This window comes from Peromyscus californicus, unplaced genomic scaffold, assembly GCF_007827085.1.
Source record: "Peromyscus californicus insignis strain IS unplaced genomic scaffold, ASM782708v3 Scaffold_7__1_contigs__length_154581171, whole genome shotgun sequence".
NCBI classification, from domain to species: Eukaryota; Metazoa; Chordata; class Mammalia; order Rodentia; family Cricetidae; genus Peromyscus; species Peromyscus californicus.
In genome coordinates, this window is record NW_026294595.1 from 90,366,893 (window position 1) to 90,384,731 (window position 17,839).

A 17,839-nucleotide genomic window follows, 5' to 3' on the forward strand; every position below is an offset into this window, starting at 1 on the left:
CGTGCATGGAAACTCAGGCACTGGATACTCTTCAGCTTGCCTCCCTAAGCCACTTAAAATGTTTTTTGGCTTCAAGAAACAGAAAATCCCAATTTCCTTAAGCCATAAGACACACACACACACACACACACACACACACACACACACACACACACAGAGTTATTCATTGGCAAGGGCTGAGGCAGGTGCTGTCTCCTTCCTGTCCCTTCCCTTGGCATTGACCTCTTCCATGTATCAGTTTTATCCTTAGGCTGGAAGCCAGATGGCTACAGCAGTTCTAAGGCTTCCACTTTCCTGCAATTGCACAGGACAAAGAGTGTTTCTCTTTCTCTGGATGCTGCAGTGGAGATGCTATTGTATAGACAGAGAGGGGGTATTGGAGGTGGGGGTGCAAAGAAAGACAGGGACAGACAGACAGACAGGAACCCCCCCCACACACACACAGAGGGATGGAGTGAGAGAGAGAAAGAGAGAGAGAGATGATAGATAGATGACAAGTGATAGAGTTAGAGAGGGACAGGGACAGACACACACAGCGAGGACAGAGAGATGGAACTAGAGAAAGAATGAGAGATAGAGATAGGAAGCTAAATAGATGATAAATGAGAGAGTGAGAGAGACAGAGAGAAAGAGAATGAGAGAGAGATTGAGAGAGAGAGAGAGGAGGGAGAGAGAGAGAGAGAGGAACAGACAGGGACAGAGAGACAAAGAGAATGAGAGAGATGGGAGACACAGAGAGATACAGGGACAGACAGAGACACAGAGGGACAGAGAGAGCAAACTTCCCTCACAGCTCATTCCCTTGTTTTTGTGGAAGGCTTCAGCAGTTAGAAGCAGAGCGTCATTTGGAGGGAGGTCCTAGCTCGGGAAAGATGTACATTTTAATTGTATTATAGAAGCACAGCAGAGGCATGGGTTAGATTTTTGACAGGACAAATTTTGCTCATTCTAAGATACAATTAACTAGAGACTGGACACAATTTCTGGTAAAAATTAAACTATGGGACAGCTGTTCTGTGGTGAACGTGGTGGATCAGGTGCCAGTCAGTATGCTAAATCTTGCATTTGAATAATCCCAGTTGATTTTCATAACAATGTAAGGTAGGTTCCCTGTTCCCCAGACCCTAAGATTCAGCCTTTCCAGGTGAGAGCCTCACTTTGATTTACACAGCAAGTTTGTAAGCAGTATCCTAGAATGAGGGAGTATAATGTTAGAATCCCTGTCTTTAGAAGTCTTCTACCTCCCAGGAAGGAAAGTTCACATTTGTAAGTCAGAAATCAGGCTGCATATAATGAATCATTTAGTCACAGGCACAATTACAGCAGACTTTAAGGTGGCTTAAGGTAACAGGATGGATCTATGATGTTTGGTTTTCAAGGTTGGGGGAGTAATACTGATATCAACAATCACACAAAAAAATGATCAAGTCAAGAAAACATCATGAACACTTTTATGTAGTGGGTAGCCATTCCAGCTTTGATCTGGAAGTTACAACCCCCATTGAGACTTCGGCAACTGGGAGGCGCCTGGGGACCCGAGATCTGGATCGGCGGGGTGCTCTCTCTGTGGCGGGACCCTGGATAGTGGAGGTGGACCCAGCAGAGCTCCAGAGAACACCGCTGGACTGTGATACACCTTCCCCAGACTCCGCGACCTACCTATTCCTTAATTTGTAAGTTATGCCATTAAATAAATCTCCCTTTAACTACGTGGAGTGGCCTTAATAATTTCACCAATACTTTTAGACAAAGGGCATTTGTATAAATGGGAATAAAATACCACAACAGCAAAAGTGTTTCCTTGCAATAAAACAAACATGAGGGGCTGGAGAGATATTCAGCACTTCAGAGTACATGCTACCCTTGCCAAGGACTTGAGTTCAGTTCCCAGCACCCACAACAGACTCACGACCACCTATAACTCCTGCTCCAAGAATCTCATGCCCTCTTCTGGCTTCTGCCAGCACCCGTACACACACACACACACACACACACACACACACACACACACACACACACACAATTAAAAATAAAGGAAATCTTGAAATGATTACAGAAAAGATTAGCAACATTTGGAATGATGCAATTTTACCTAGAAAATATTTATAGTTGAAGAACAGTGACAGATTTGTCAAATGTGAACATGTCCTTGGCTACTCCAGATCAGCTGAGATGTGTGAATATCCGCAATGAAAGTGTGCAGTGGAAGTCAAAAGGTGACTTATCACTTCCATGCAGGTTAAATATGAGAGATGGACAGATGCCTCGGAGGGGGAAGCAGTTGCTTCCAAAGTCTAAAGACCCGAGTTCAGACCCCCAGAGCCCAGATACAGACTGACACAGTCACACATCTGTCATCCCAGGGTTCCTATGGCAAGAAGAGAGGAGAACGGGGCAATTCCCAGCCACTCACTTGGCAGCGGTGAAACAGCCAGAGAAACAAGCTGTAAGATGAAGACTGGCATCTGAGGTTGTCCTCTGAACACACACACACACACACACACACACACACACACACACACACACACACAGCCACTGCACTGGAAACCTATTAGCTTACTATTTTAGCTACTGGCGTAAAAGAGATTCATATATATATATATATACACATTGGCAGTGCAGCATATTTAGTTGCTTGGATTTTCTTAGAAATTGCAATTGGGTCCAGAAATCAGTTATGAAAGAGATGTTCTCCACTCCAATTTTTTTATTCATATAACACTTTTCAATTTGTCCTCAAACAGGTTTTGCAAGAAGAAGCTGCTTGTTGCTTAGGCAGGTGGCTCCAGTGCTGCTGTTGAGGAGCTTCAATCATCACTGACAAGCCTGCAATCCACAAAGTCCTGGGTGTCTCCTCCAGCTATCACTGGCTGAAGCTTTTAAAAGGGTTTTGTGGTCCTCTTAGGTCCCTTTTCAATGCATTCCACAGTGTAAGTGGAGAAGTTCATTCACACTGACGTGAAGAGCTCCATTCTGCTGGAACGTTTTGTTTTTTTTTTCAACAGAAATAATCCTTTCTTTCTTTTGTGTAATGCTCAGGCTCATCTACAAATTCTTGGACTCTTTCTTAGAGATGTATAGTCCAGCAAAACTAAAGCCCTCCCCCTGAAATTGACATCAACCAACAAGTGTGTGCTATTTTTAATACCAAAGACAGGTTGCTGGAATGAACGGACTTTCTAAGTGACAATGTAGAGACAGTAGGCTGGGACCAAGAAGAGTCACTCATCAACCACTCCTGTTGTTTTTAAATAGACTTACCATGCTTTAAAAATTGTATTATTTCAATAAAACACTCTCCAAAAAAGTACAAAACAAAAGGGCACGTGTAGGGACATATTGAAAGGAAGCATGCATACCAAAAAGGTAAGTGCAAATTGGATTTGAATATTCATGAGTCACAAATCATTGACAGTTTGAAATAATGCAAAACAGCTTTATAAATGAGGTTAAGGCAAGGGACATCAAAGAAATGCATCATTAAATCAATAGAAGTTTGATTGTGTATGTACCTGTAAATTGTGGTTACAGTGTTTGTGACATGGGAGAAAAAATACTGTGTATCTGATGAAGAGGGATGACACATAAATATTCCCTCTGTATGTTATATTTTTGCAATTCATCATGTGCTTGGAGCCAAGCCAGGTAGAAAGTGGTTGGACATTGTACTTCCTGCTCAAGAAAGAGTTTCCTTGTGCAGAAAGTGAGTTTCAGACCTCTGCCTGGACAGTCTTTACTTGCCCTGCACAGAAGAATTAGACATACAACCATTTACACAGTTGATTCGTAAAGCAGAGGTTAGCATGTAGTGTATATAACTTTGGAGAATGACAGCTTTAAATCCGCTCATGAGAAAGAGCTCCCACCGGAGAGCACTAGATCTTAGAGAATGCTCTACTGCTTAGAAGGGCACAGAGGAAAAAAAAAAAGGATTGAGAACAGTTTGTAAGAAGCTCTTGATAGCAAAGCAAGAGCATTTGCTAACAACAGAAAGAGTGTGTTGAAATAATTGGAGTTGCAAAGTGTTGGCAACCCGGCAGTTCAAATGGAAATATTTTCGTTTTGTTCAGCAGTGACTACTCACTTGTAGGACCCTGATAGAGGCTGTAGGGACTACTTAGCCTGGGATTGGAGTCATAATGGAAACAATAGGACTTACAAACCAAAGCCATGTTTAGGGATCATATTACCATAGGGATACTTCTAAGGTAAGCAATTTCTCTTAGAAGCTTACTTTGGATGATCTGTAAGTTATGAAGCACTTCTCTAAGATGCTGCTCAGCCACTCTCTTTCTCATATTCTGTCTCAGGTTCTTGGATGATGGCTGAAGTGGGTGACACAACATGGAAATCCTGGTGCACATGGTACTAATTTGGAAGAAGCTGAGGAGTGTGGTCAGTTTAGAAAATTCTTCTCTTCTTTTTGCTAGGCCATCCTTTCAGGCAGACATTTAAATTCAGGAGCTACAATCCAGCTGAGACATGTCTCGAGAGAGAGAGAGAGAGAGAGAGAGATGTCTGCATTTCTTCAGTTCACTTGAGAGAAAGAAGCTAACATGACTCATGTGTTAACCATAATCCAAGGACAGCCATAAGTTCTGAAAACAATAAAAATAATAACTTGATAATTTTTAGTATTTTTTTTGAGACAGGGCAAAGTTTCATGTATCCCTAGAATGGACTCAAACTCATTATGTTGGGGCTGGGGAGGTGATTCAGTGAGTAATAGGCTTGTTTGTAACCATGAGGACATGAGTTCAAATCCCTAGCACCCATGTGAAAAGTTAGGCATGGCTGTGTGTGCCTGTAACCCCAGCATTGAGAGACAAAATAGGTGGATCTCAAATTCTAGGAAGCTCTCTGGCCAGCCAGCCTGCCAAAATGGTGACCTTGTGGTTCATTAAGAGACCATTAAAGACATAAGACAGAGAGCAATAGGGGAAGAAAGACACCTCGTGTCCTTCTTTGGGGTGTCTCCCTCTGGCCTCTATATGCTAGCTCACATACCCACATCCATGCATGACACCCATACAATATGGACACACATACACATGCCAAAATAGAAATAAAGTAAAAAGTGAAAAACTAATTAATTAGCTTTCAAACAAACAAACAAACAAAAAAAAACCCAACCCACTATATAGCTAAGGATGGCCTTGAACAACGGCTCTTCATGTCTCTGCCTCTCAAGGGCTAGGATTATAAGCCAGCCCTACCATAGCTGTTTTACGCAGTGCCGGGTATTGAACTTTGGACATCCTACACACTAAGCAAGCACTCTACCATCCAGTCACATCCCCAGCCTCTTTAATATCTGACGGAGTTTCTCTGTGTAACAGCCCTGGCTGTCCAAACTTTATTTTCACTAAGGCATAGGCCCAAACTTTCTTGACAAAGGTGATTTGCAATACCTGTACATTTGGTAATTTTCAATAAATGTGTTTTTGGTGTGTGTGTGTGTATGTGTGTGTGTGTGTGTGTGTGTGTGTGTGTGTGTGTGTGTGTGTGTATTTTAAATTACTTAACAACCGTGTTAAAACAGTATTTTGTCCTGATCAGGGAATCCAAATATTGTCTTCCTCACAGGGTATTAGGTGAGAAGAAAATGTTCATTTTTTTTCTGCCTTTCCACTGTTTTATTGTTTGTTTTTTGGCTGTGCTGTGGATTGAAGCCCAGGTCTTGTGCATGCTAGTCACGTGCTCCATTACTGAGATACATCCTTAGCTCTTCTTTGTTTTTACTGTGAGACTGTTTCTGGCCATGTAGCCTAGGCTGGCCTTAAACTCTTCTGCCCCATCTCCTGAGAGCTGTGCTTATAGGCAAGCACAGCATCTAAGCGTTTCTTTTTCAAATGGGAGAGACTCTCCCGGACTCCTCTACAGTGGCTGCTAGCACTGAGGCAGTCCCTGGCGCACTCCTGCTCCTGTCAGACACAGGAACTTAGAGGATCTAAGAGCTGTCGTTTCTGGTAATTCAATATCAAAATGAGTGAAAGAATAGAATAAAACCCTTAGCATTGATTCTGAATTATTTAACAATAAATTACTGAATTCTAATAAAGTCTTTTCTTATCATAAAAAAGGAACAGTCTCTATCCTAAATGTCACCTCGGGAGGCCCTTGGACCTCAGGCTCATTTTGCTATGCAAATAGAATTAATTTTATCTTGAAAGAACAGAGGAACGATGGCTAAGGCACTTTCCTCTACTATTCTGCCACTAACTTCCCGGGATGAACTTTGCACAAGGTCCTTCAAATTCTCTGGGTCTTTATTTCCCCAATTATGAAAGGGGAGGTTGGTTTTTGAACTGTGGCTCAGTCCTTGGGGCTGCAAGGAACCAGCAGGCCAGTGTGCATAAAAGTTTCTAACAGTTTGTTAATTCTGATCTGCATAGCTACCTTATCCCAAAATTATCCTGTTGAATACTGACGCTGTGGTCACGTATTTGGCGCCTTCTTGTAGGTTGAGATTGTGAGAAGAATTCCTAAAACCTTATAAAAAGAGGGTCTAGAAGACGGAGTATGGAAATCGAGTAAGTACAAGTAAGCTTATAAATCATGCCCACACAATTATTTGACATGATGTACCTGGGTCACACTTGGTCTTTTCCTCAGCCTCGGTCAGCACAATTCATGGTACCATTCTGTTGTAGTTTAACGGAGGGATGACCTTGAATTATACTAGACCGCATATCACCTACACGGCTGTATCAGTCTTTCCCTCTTCATTACTTGGCCAACAGCTGCTTCTCTCATAAGGCATACTTCAGAGATGCTGGAGTGGTCCACATTCCATCCCAATGTCATTTTTTCAAAGATAAATGGCTCTTTGTGGTTTCAGGGCATTCTGTTTGAACCTTTCTGACTCCTCATCATACTATATTAGTACTAAGTGGTATTTGAGCAACTGTCTACCTCTTGGAAGGCTCTTAATTATTTGAGTTGTTGATCCAGTATAATTGCTAGGATTTTTAAATACAAAAGGTAAATTTTCTTTGAGAAAAAAGTAGTAAATTTATAATAAATTGTGTAAACAAATAACACTTGAGTAATTTTCTTTGCTTAGTATGAGTAAGGTTCTCAGGCTGGTCTTACATTATTTATAAAAAAAAGGTAGTCTTCCATCAATATCTTGATGAGAGATGGCAGTGTTTACCCCTTTTACTACATATACTCAAACGTCCAGTATGACAAATACTAGGATGATTCTGTATGTAAAGGGTTGTGAGGCACACACCTCATCGAAAGGTTAGAAGAGTTCAGACCTATACCCTTCACAATGAAAACACGGAGCAGTGAAGGATGAATGCTATCCTATAAGCACAACCAAAGTGCACTGGGTGCTCTCGACACAGCATGGATTCAAGATTTGCCCACATAACTAGGACTTTAGTTTGGGAGACCAGTAGGATTTCAGCTTGTAAAAGTATAGATGAGGGAAGGGACAAGATAGAGTTCTGTAATTGAAGTGGTTTTCACAGTGTGAGGAATGGTCACCTGTTACATTCAGAAATAGTATTCACTTCCCACCAGTTGCCGAGAAGCTGGGGGAAAATCATAAAAGACTAGTTTAAGTGCCTTAGATTATTCCTTTTTTTCTTTTCTTTTCTTTTCTTTTCTTTTCTTTCCTTTTCCTTCCTCCCTCCCTCCCTCCCTTCCTTCCTTCCTTCCTTCCTTCCTCCTCTTTCTCTCTCTTTCTCTCTCTCTTTCTTTCTTGTTTTTTGTTTTTGAGACAGAGTTTCTCTGTGTAGCCCTGGCTATTATGGAATTCACTCTGTAGACCAGGCTGGCATCAGACTCAGAGATCTGTACTCAGAGATCTGCCTGCCTCTGCCTCCTGAGTGCTGGGATTAAAGGTGTGCGCCACCACCACTACCTGGCTTAGAATTATTTCTTTTTAAAAAGGGTATCATCAAAAAAGAGCCCAAGGCAGGCATGTGTGTGGGGTGGGGTGGGGTGGGGGTGTGTGTTCTGTAATCTCTAAAGTTTAGTTTGGTAGTAGCATGTAAAATAATTGAAAGATGAACTTTGAAGATGAGGGAACTAGTCCAAATAAATGTTAATCGAAGGACTTAAGGTGGGATGCAGCTGTGGAAAAAAAAAGAGAATGAATGCAGTAACGAACCAGAGTAAGAATCTGGGGTGGGAGAGGTGGTTCAGCAGCTTGCTGCTTTTGCAGAGGACAAGAGTTCTCTTCACAGCAATCATGGCTGCAGACTCACAACTACCAGTAACTCCAGCCTCTGGGATCTTCTGCCCTCTTCTGGCCTCCTTGGGCACTGCACTCAGGTGTGTATAGCCCTTCCTCACATATACATATAAGTAAAAATAAAATAAAGCTTAAAAAATTGAGAGTATTTCTGACATACATGGAATGAAAGGTATGTAAGTGATATTGTGACAGATATTTTTATACAATGTTTTTATCTGCTATTATTAATTTGTTTTTTTTTCAAAATTATGTTTAATATTGAACACTAGTAACACTTATAAGTCTCTTATCACACTTATCACATGTGCCATCAGGTGATAAATCTATCAAGGGTCTCTTATTCATAATTCTAACAATCGCTGCCCTATACCCTATTTTCCTATTTTGGAATTTATTGGAATTTTTTAGTAACTTTGAAGATGTATTTTTTATCATCTTTTAAATTGTGTATGTGTCTCTGTGGGTATGTGCACAGGAGTGCAGATATCTGAGACAATCAGAAGAGGTCTTTAGATGCTCTGGAGGTACAGGTTGCTGTGATCCACCTGGTGTGGATCCTGGGAACACATCTCTAGTCTTTTGGAAGAGTTGTATATGCTCTTAACTGCTAAGCCATCTCTCCAGCCTTTTCTTAGGAACTTTAAACAAAATTTAAAGACACTAGTACTAACTACATGTGTGAATTTAGCAGAGTCTAACTTTAGCATAAAACTGAGTTTTAGCTAAAAACCACAGCTGGAGCTGGTTGGTGAAGTTTCTCATAGACATTTGTCCATGCCAAATGAATGTCCACATCCTGAGTTACAGAAAATTACCTCCAGGTCAACAATGCTGGCTCAAGATGTAAAGACTGAATGTGTCCTTGTATCATAGACAGATGTTCTGAAGGGGAAAAAAGCAGAAGCAGGTACATACTTGTGTCAACTTGGCTGCTGAGTGACCTCAGAACTGATTTCCTGGATTTGCATGGTGACTGCATGGCACTCCCTTTGGAAGGCAGAAGGGAAGGCGATCGGAGTCTGGGAAGACAGGATGCCACTGCAGGTCTCTGCTTTCATTCTCACTTCCCAGACCTTCTTCATCAAGAACCTTGGGACATACTTTCCCCTCCCTACTGGGAGATGCTCATTTTCAGAAAATTGAGACAGGGTCAGTAATTTGGAGAGTCTTTCCCTTAATAATGCACCTAAAAATTTACTAATCAATTATCTAAATTCTGATCTTAACTTTGGGTGATGTAAGGGGTCTTATAAGCTTACAGATTGAAAACAAAGCCTTCAGAAAAGAATACAATATCTATCCCGAGAAATGCTTTCTGGAGCCAAGGATGGCAGCAACAGTGTACTCCCAGCACTTTGGAGGCTGAGGCAGGAGGACTGCTGTGAGTTTATGGACAGTTGGGTCTCCAGAGTGAGGCATTGTCTAAAAGCAGCAGGCACAGGACGGGGAGGGGGAGAAAGGAGAGGAGGGGAAGGAAGGGGAGGAGGGAGAGGAAGGGAAGGAAGGGGAGGAGGGAGAGGAGGGGAAGGAAGGAGATGAGGGAGAGGAAGGGAAGAAGGGGGTAGTACTTTCTGGAATCCCAAACTTGTATGCTGCACAAAACACCATCTATTTGAAGTGCTAGAATGTTCAGAGCACTGTGTAGAATTTGACAGACACTTGCAGGTGATAGCATTCTTAGTTTTCATGAGCTTTTGATATGTCTATCACAGAATTGTAAAAATAATACACATGGTCTTTTAACTAATCAAAATTACTTGAATATTTCAATTTTTTTAAGTTTTATTATGTTTTCCTAAATAAATAGTCTATATTCAAAAGTTCCAGGAGGCATTTTGAGAGGGGACGGGGAGAGGAGTATGAGATGGAGGAATAGGAGGATGAGTGAGCAGGGCTCAAGGTCCAAAAGAGACCTGGTGGTGGCACATTTCTTGAGCTGGGTATGGGACGTGGTGGAGTCTCACATTATTTATTTTGTCATTCTTGTTACTACATGTATGCCACAAATTTCACACTGTAGTCATCTGATATGGAATAAAACGATTTAACTGAAAGAATTGTAGTACATGCAGCACCCATGATAATGAAATTATGAAGCTAAAATAAGCGAGTGTGCGGAATGAAGCAACTGACGGTTTCTCGCTGTGTACTGGCATTTCTGTTCTAACCTGTTAAGTAGGTAAGTGTTAGAGGAAAATGAGAAGTATTTAAATAGGAAAGAAAGTAGCAAGAAGAAAGGAAGGAAAGAAGGGAGGGAGGGAGACAGGGAGACAGATAGAGATTGTCTTTTAACGGACAGAGAGACAGAGACCAAAGCAGAAGGCCAGCTGTGAGGAGCTGCAGCCTTCCTGGCTTCTGCCTAGAGCCAGGCTAACAGGCGGGCTGGCGCCTGCTTTGCATAGGAGTCTACAGCCCGAGGCCAGGAGCACATTGCATGGCTCTGCCGCCCAGGGTTCAAATCGAACTACAGGATTCCAGCCTGGTGATGTCAAGCAGTTGACTTCAATTCCAAGACACTTTTTGTGACAATTCTTTTCTTTCATAAAAACGACAGATCAATATTTACTTGAAGATACAGTTGAGTACAAGATTGGGAGCGTGCGCGCACCGGGTAAGGCACAGTCTGTTCTCTCGAAATTGGGCAACTTCAGCCTGGGTTCTGTGCTGCCAGTCGTGTCTTTTTTTTTTTTTTTTTTTTTTTTTGGTAATAATTCTCTTTTTTTCAAAATGGTTAAAAACAACATTCTGGGCTTTATTACAGCGTGGGTTTCTAACTCTGAATTAAGAGCAAAGCACTTGCCATGATCTCTGAAAGCCAGGAGCCTAAAGGTGATGCCTTTGAATCCTTTATTACCCCAACCCCTATAATCTCTTTGTTTTAACCCAGTATACACAAGAATAGTAGCAGAACTGCCCAGTTAACACATCAAGAAATCTCTACCTCAGATAAGAATCTCTTCGGGTCTACTCTGAGCAAAAATATTTAAAACCCAAAGCAACCATTTAGATGTTGTTTATTTTGACGGCCCGACAGATTTCTTTGTTTTGTAAAATGCTGCGTGCCCAGTTTTTGCCTCCTTGGGGGAATTTCTGTTCTAGTATCCTATCATTATTTGCTCCAAAACTTCATATCTTTTGTTTGAACCATCTAAAAAATAAAAGTAGTTGTTTAACTAATTTTCTCATGAGCTTAATTTGGCAATTATCAAATCACATTTGTCAATACAACGACTGAATCAAATGTGACCCAGAAGGCCACACTTTCAAAAGCCTCTGTAGCCTTTTCCGTTATTTCAGTGTATGGTAGCTACAAGCAAAAGCCTTGATTGGATCAATAAGAAACAAAAATGTCCTCTCCTCTGTCATTTCAAAGTCATCCATTACAACAACTCAAATATAAAATTCAACTGCATTGGAATACAAATAGAACTGCATAATGAGGCTTATGTTTAGAAACGAAAAAAGCATTTTTGAAAGTATTTTAGGAAGTATTAATCTAATTCCAGCTATTAATTTTTTTGATTTTCATTCTTGAACGTGTGGAAGCTATAAAAATGATGTTAAAATTTGTAATGCTTTCTTACCCTCCCTCCCTCCCTCCCTCCCTCCCTCCCTCTCTCCCTCCCTCCCTTCCTCCCTTTTTCTTCCTGGTACAGCCATCTCTTGCTGTAGAGTGGAGCACTTCAGGGAGCTAGAGTCCCCCTCCCCACCTCAGCCATGTGAAGGGGATGTGAATATTGAAATGTTATAGATAACTCAGGAAGAGAAACTTCAAAAAAGTCATATGCTAGCAATCTCATTTTTAACTAGATTCCTGGTAAACATGGGGTGCATTATTAATAATAATAGCTTATTCTCTTGAAAACAGTATTTTAAAAATCAAGTCATTTTATACTGTGGTTTAGAATAATGCATACTTTTTTAAAATAACCATTGAACAGGTACTAGTAGTGTCCTATTGCATGTTATGCCTAATGACCTACACTACTTAGAGATGTGGAAGACACTTAACTAACTGAATTTACTTTGCCTTAATTATTCCTTAAGTTTCCACACACAAGAAAATACCACTGAAAGCTTAACAATGGTTGCATATGTCTGGAACCCAATGTTCATTTTTGCCATCATCATGAGGAACTCCGAATCTTCTAGATCTTGGTATCATATCCCATGTACAGAAAGTGACATCTACTGGAGAAAGCAGAACTGAATATTTACTTTCCAAACTTATTTTTTTTTTCTGCCAAACTTCCAGACAAGTTGCAGGATCCTGGGGCTATTCAAAACTTGTAAAACAAAGAATTTGATTTGACTCATTGTGGTAAAGCCTGATTTACCTGTGTTATCAGCTTCTCAGGGACGTCCATTGGGAAACAGTAGTTAGGGACTCCCACAATTATCTCCTAAGAAGTTCTACTGAAGTCTGGGAAACACAGGTAGGTAAGTCTCCCCTCCGGGGACACGGAACTTTTAAATAACTCATTGAGTAGATTGAACAAGAGCCCTTTCTAACAATTAGTCTCAAAAAGTGTTTAGAAAATACACAACTTCTCTAAGTGGTCTGGAAATGGGAGTTGTAAAACCACATTTGGGATTTGAATGTATAATTTTTCTGTGACAAGTCCCCCTCTGAGTTATTTTAGTTATTGTAGTCTAGTGGTTTTCATCCATTTATGCTAATTAGATATGTAGCTAACTCCAGGTCCTAGTTTGACATCTTATCCCAGTGAGTTGGGGAATACTACCCAGACATTTTCCCGTTGTTGTTAGGTCTAAACAGGGACCTAGACAAAGACATAAATGACATCACTTTCACTCTGGAGACATTCTCCATTGGAGCAATCACCTTCTGCTGTGGCCCAAAGTTCTCATTGTCTTAATACAAGTTATTGGTATAGTTATGCTGCAGGCTTGAAAAGGTCGGGCCACCTGCATCCTGCTAGTCAACGAGGGTGTAGACTTTAGCATCGACTGAAAGTGGTATTCCCTCGGCTGTGGCCTGGTACGTGAAAGGCATTTCTAAGGCTTCCTCCACATTGAGGTTAAGCCTCTGCAGTTCAACACCAGCTTTTCAACTCTTGCTTGGCAATACGTTTTAAAATTTTGATTTCCTTTCATTGTTTTTTTTTTTCTTCTTTTTTCCTTTCTTTTTTTTTTTTTTGTAACAGTGTTCTTGCACTCCCTCTGCTGGTCTTGCTGATTAACAGAATCAGCCTCTAAGCAGTCCGGTGAAAGAGCCATGCTAGAGGACTACCGAGGACTATTGAGGGCAACCGAAGACAACTCTGAGGAGGACTCCTGAGGAGGACCACTGAAGAGGGCACCTGAAGACAACTCTGAGGAGGACTCCTGAGGAGGACCACTGAAGAGGGCACCTGAAGACAACTCTGAGGAGGACTCCTGAGGAGGACCACTGAAGAGGGCACCTGAAGACAACTCTGAGGAGGACTACCGAGGAGGACCACTGAAGAGGGCACCTGAAGACAACTCTGAGGAGGACTACCGAGGAGGACCACTGAAGAGGGCACCTGAAGACAACTCTGAGGAGGACTACCGAGGAGGACCACTGAAGAGGGCACCTGAAGACAACTCTGAGGAGGACTACCGAGGAGGACCACTGAAGGATGGCCAGCTATGTGTCAGAAATTCATGTTGCTTGGCCCCCAGATGAAGCAAAGTTAACCTAAGAAAATTTGCTCATAGGTGATAGAAGCAAATATATACCATGATCATTTTTATATCTTGAAGAAAGTGTCATGTGAAATGAACAGTTTCACATGTCTCAAAAAATGTCATTCTCCCCCTCCCAAATAGTTGAGCTGGTTACTCATGTTCTATCCAAATGTATATATAATTTATAAGACGCATAAAAATATGGTGCACGAATTTTGTATCTGAATATTTACACCCTGGGAAGCGAAATGGAAAGTTGTTTGGCTTTGATGGCGGGACTCTCCGGCTGGAGACGCAGCTGCCCGGGGGCTCCACTCCCACATCCTCGACTCCCCTCATGGAGTTGCAAAGAGAGTGACAGCTCCTGGCAAAGCCCAGGCCTAATCATAGCTCAGAGAAATGACTTTTGGAAGGTACATTACCAAGCAATTAGGAGCCATTTAATAAATTACCCCTTAGGAAACACTTTGAACCCTAGTGGTCTGAAGAGGTTAATGCACCTCTCACAACTGAGTGTTACTACTCGCTTTCCCGGGGGTAACACTAAGGCCACAGCTCAACCAACCCACTTCTCCTCAATGGCCTCTTACTTTTGAACCACTTCCCTAGTTGGTATCCAAAGCCCACGCACTTCACTCCCCCCTCTGCAGGTCACATGTGACATTCTCTTACTGCGCATCCATTGGGCGAGCGGCTCATGGTGCCAGAGGACTTTCCGCTGAGGTTAACCAGCCCGGCCGGCTTCTTGCTGCTTATTTTCGAGGCCATTTTTTCTTATTTATAGAGAATTTGGCTTCTGAGTTTCCTTTAAATGTTACATATGATGCAATTTCCTTTCTTCTGAAATTGTTGAGTAGCAACCACATTTTAAATGGATCCAGTGCTCAGAATTAATTTTTAGGACGTTAAATTTGGAGAACATCCATGGTAGGTATATATTTATAAGCTAAAATTTTACTATGGCCAGACACTAAAAAAAAAAAAAAAAATCCGAAAAGGCAGGGTGTCGGGGAAGCTCTGTTGGATACTAGACCATAATTAGATTTTTAAAAAAGGTTTTTTGATTTAATTTAAACTCAACTTGAGATTCTTGGAACAAAAATGTTTATGGCCCATCAATCTTCTTTATTTTAAAAGATATTCAAAGAATGGGATGAAAAGAGAGAGAAATTCCAGAATATTTCTGTGACTCCATTAAGGCCAACACCACACTAGCCCTTTGGATGGACTGCTGAAAGTTGGTTCCATAATCATCATCAACATTGTCATGAGGTATTGAGTTCTGATCCTATTGAAGGCTCTGCCAGGAGCCACAGGAGATGAGTAAGACATGGTGCAGGGCTTTGAGACACTTATAGCTGTGTGGTTGAGCTAGGATTTACGTGTGTGGGAAAATAACAGCAATGAGTGGAAATTACCAAAGGAAGAGGAATCTGCTCAGGAAGACTTGGTAGAGACATGGCATTTCCTCAAGCCCTTGCTTAGTCTCTGATAAGAAAGCTGAAAGGAAAATAAAGTGGAATATTCCAACACTGAAAGAGTCAATGTTACCTCTTTCTTTTCTTTCTTTCTTTTTTTTTTAAAAAAAACTTTTTCTTTTTTTTTGAAACAGCATCTCATTCTATATCCCAGGGTGGCCTTGAACTCTTGAGCCTTCTGCCTCAGTCTCCACACACTCCAGAGTACTAGCATTATAGGTGTGTATCATCATGCCCCAGGACTATGGTCTTTTGTTAGGGAAGGGGGACTCATGCTAGGCAAGTGCCCTGCCTCTGAGCTGTATGTTTTTCAATGTTACCTTTCCCTCCTTTGATAGTTTCACATTTTATATAATGTGTTTGGACCATATTCATCTTCCTCTTCAGTTCTTCCCAGGGAATTCCCTCGTTCCCCACTCATCTAGTCTTTGTGTCTCTCCCGTCAAGACTAATTTGTACCGCCCAAATACTCTTGGAGGTGTGGTTTCCCACTGGAGTGTGGTCAGCTCACTTGGGACTGCACTCATAGAGAACACTGTCTCTCCTTTCCCAGCAGCTAACTACTCAGTCCGTGACGAGGGTGGGATTGCGTGCCCAGCTCTTCTCTCCATGCTGGGATCTGGTCTGGTTTGTGCTTGCACAGGGTTTGTACATGCTGTTGTGACCACGGTGAGTTCATATGTGCAACTGCCCTGCCATGTCCAAAAGACATTTCTTCCTAGTCATCAGCTTCCTCTGGCCCTTTATATTCTTTCTGGTCACTCTCATGTAACAATAGCCTAGACTTTGGAGGTGGAGTGGAGTTATATATGGTCTTTTTAGGGCTGAACATTCTATTCTTTTCTTTCTTTCTTTTAAAATTGATACAATACATACTCTCATACAATACACCCCCGACCACAATTTCCCCTCCTTTCACTCCTCCTAGTTTTTCTCCTTTCTACCCCCTCCCCATCACCCTGTGCCTTCAGAAAGGAGTGGGCCTCCAAGAGACAACAAGCAAACACAGCAACCAACCAAACACACTAAAACAACATACAATCAGACAAGGCAAAATCCTCACACTGGCTGAGCAAGGCAACCCAACAGAAGGAAAAGAGTCCCAAGAGCAGGCAAAAGAGTCAAAGATATACACACTCCCACAGTTAAAAGTCCCACAAAAACACCAAGCTAACGGCCACAACATATACACAGAGGACCTGATACAGACCCATGCAGGGCCCGTGCTTGCCACTTCAGTCTCTGTGATCCCATATGCGCCCTGCTTAGTTGATTCAGTGGGTCATGTTTTCTTGGTGTCCGCCATCCCCTCTGACTCTTAAAATTCTTCTGCCCCTCTTCCTCCAGATTCTCCAATCTCCCAGGGGAGGGACCCAATGGAAACCTCCAGTTTAGACTCTCTTTGCCTAATGTTTGGCTGTGGGTCTCTGCATCCACTCTCATCTGCTGCCAGAGGAAGCCTCTCTGATGATGGCTGGACAAGGCACTGATGAAGAGTATAGCAGAATATCATCAGGAGTCTGTGTTTTTTTTTTCCTGTTTTGCTTTTTTGGAGGGCTCACCACCCAACTCCAAAATAAATCACACATGGAGGCTTATTCTTAATTATAAATGCCTGGTCTTAGCTTGGCTTGTTTCTAGTCAGCCTTTCTTAACTTAAATTGTCCCATTTGCCTTTTGCACCTAGGCTATTATCTTTCTCTTATTTTTGTAAATCTTACTTTCACTCTTACTCCGTGGCTGGCTGTGTGGTTGGGTGGCTGGCCCCTAGCATCCTTCTCTCCTTCTTTTGTTGTTCCTTGATTCCCCTCTTATGTTGTTCTCTTTCTATTTATTCTCTCTGCCTGCCAGCCCTACCCATCCTTTCTTCTGCCTTGCTGTTGGCCGTTCAGCTCTTTATTAGACCAATCAGGTGTTTTAGACAGGCAAAGTAACACAGCTTCACAGAGTTAAATAAATGCAACATAAAGGAATGCAACACATCTTTGCATCATTAAACAAATGTTCCACAGCATTAACAAATGTAACACTTAATACTCCCCAGCAGGAGCCATTTATTTATTTTTTTAAGTCATGTTTGGTTCTATCCTACGTCTCTGGGCTATCCAGTCTTTGGTTCCTGGACATCTGAGCAATGTCAGGCATGGGTTCCCTCTCATGGAGTGGGCCTCAAATTAAATTAGACATTGATTGGCCCCTCCCAGAAGTTCTGAGCAACCATTGCCCCAGCACATCTTGCAGGCAGGACAGATTATAGGTCAAAGGTTTTATGGCTGGGTTGGTATCCATGTTTCTCTTTTGGTAGCCTGCAGAGCATATCTCTGCACCAAAGAGACTAGAACATAGGGGCAAAGGCTCCACATAGGCACTGGCTGGATGGACCTGTCTACATTTAGTGAGCTGTGTGGATGTTGTCCTCAGCAATAGGGCCCCACTGTCGGTTTTTGGAGAGTATCCCTCTGTCCTGGTGTCAACT

General features: G+C 42.0%; 1 long non-coding RNA gene across 1 annotated transcript; it reads left to right on the forward strand.

The window, feature by feature from the left end:
• The first annotated feature begins 9,778 nt into the window (after window positions 1-9,778).
• LOC128102201 (uncharacterized) lies at window positions 9,779-15,430 on the forward strand. The gene is made up of 2 exons (XR_008215351.1): window positions 9,779-10,823; window positions 13,381-15,430. It is a non-coding gene; the product is annotated as an uncharacterized LOC128102201 (long non-coding RNA).
• Window positions 15,431-17,839: the final 2,409 nt, after the last annotated feature.